The sequence below is a fragment of the Perkinsus marinus genome (assembly GCF_000006405.1).
Source record: "Perkinsus marinus ATCC 50983 genomic scaffold scf_1104296975936, whole genome shotgun sequence".
NCBI lineage: Eukaryota > Perkinsozoa > Perkinsida > Perkinsidae > Perkinsus > Perkinsus marinus.
In genome coordinates, this window is record NW_003200600.1 from 1 (window position 1) to 1,158 (window position 1,158).

A 1,158-nucleotide genomic window follows, 5' to 3' on the forward strand; every position below is an offset into this window, starting at 1 on the left:
CCCGACTAGAGCCTAATGCTGCTGTAAGCCACTTGTCAGGATTGAACTGACGACCTTATACTTACGAAGCAGACGCTCTACCACTAAGCTAAAGTGACGCACAGATTAAGTATATGAATCAATAATTTTCCTGTCCCGTTCACAGAATGGGCCATCCTGCTCCTGGTTCTCGTACCAGACCAGAAATTTATGGTGCTATAAGCCACTTGACAGGATTGAACTGACGACCTTCTGCTTACAAAGCAGACGCTCTGCCACTAAGCTAAAGTGGTACACAAAATAAATGCATAAATCACTAATCTTCCTGTATCCTTTGCGGAGTGAGCAAACCTGCTCCTGCTCCTCATACCCGACTAGAGCCTAATGCTGCTGTAAGCCACTTGCCAGGATTGAACTGACGACCTTCTGTTTACGAAGCGGACGCTCTACCACTAAGCTAAAGTGGCGCACAGATTAAGTATATGAATCAATCATTTTCCTGTCCCGTTCACAGAATGGGCCATCCTGCTCCTGGTTCTCGTACCAGACCAGAAATTTATGGTGCTATAAGCCACTTGCCAGGATTGAACTGACGACCTTCTGCTTACAAAGCAGACGCTCTGCCACTAAGCTAAAGTGGCACATAGAGCGAGTACATAAATTAATAATCTTTCTGTATCCTTTGCGGAGTGAGCAAACCTGCTCCTGCTTCTCGTACCAGACCAGATATTTATGGTGTTATAAGCCACTTACCAGGATCGAACTGACGACCTTCTGCTTTCAAAGCAGACGCTCTGCCACTTAGCTAAAGTAGCGAACAGAATAAGTACATAAATTAATAATCTTCCTGTATCCTTTGCGGAGTGAGCAAACCTGCTCCTGCTTCTCGTACCAGACCAGATATTTATGGTGTTATAAGCCACTTACCAGGATCGAACTGACGACCTTCTGCTTTCAAAGCAGACGCTCTGCCACTAAGCTAAAGTGACACACCAAATAACTGCATAAATCAATAATCTTCCTGTATCCTTTGCGGAGTGAGCAAACCTGCTCTTGCTCCTCATACCCGACTAGAGCCTAATGCTGCTGTAAGCCACTTGCCAGGATTGAACTGACGACCTTCTGCTTACGAGCAGACGCTCTACACTAAGCTCAGTGGCACACACACTGACTATATGA

General features: G+C 45.6%; 6 non-coding genes across 6 annotated transcripts; all 6 read right to left on the bottom strand.

Annotated features, from left to right (window-relative positions):
- Nucleotides 1-26: 26 nt before the first annotated feature.
- Pmar_PMAR002496 lies at nt 27-98 on the bottom strand. The gene has a single exon. It is a non-coding gene; the product is annotated as a tRNA-Thr (tRNA).
- A 102-nt stretch (nt 99-200) lies between these two features.
- Nucleotides 201-272, bottom strand: Pmar_PMAR002497. Its single transcript has one exon. It is a non-coding gene; the product is annotated as a tRNA-Thr (tRNA).
- A 102-nt stretch (nt 273-374) lies between these two features.
- Nucleotides 375-446, bottom strand: Pmar_PMAR002498. Its single transcript has one exon. It is a non-coding gene; the product is annotated as a tRNA-Thr (tRNA).
- A 102-nt stretch (nt 447-548) lies between these two features.
- Pmar_PMAR002499 lies at nt 549-620 on the bottom strand. The gene has a single exon. It is a non-coding gene; the product is annotated as a tRNA-Thr (tRNA).
- A 102-nt stretch (nt 621-722) lies between these two features.
- Pmar_PMAR002500 lies at nt 723-794 on the bottom strand. The gene has a single exon. It is a non-coding gene; the product is annotated as a tRNA-Ser (tRNA).
- A 102-nt stretch (nt 795-896) lies between these two features.
- Nucleotides 897-968, bottom strand: Pmar_PMAR002501. Its single transcript has one exon. It is a non-coding gene; the product is annotated as a tRNA-Ser (tRNA).
- Between the last annotated feature and the right edge of the window lie 190 nt (nt 969-1,158).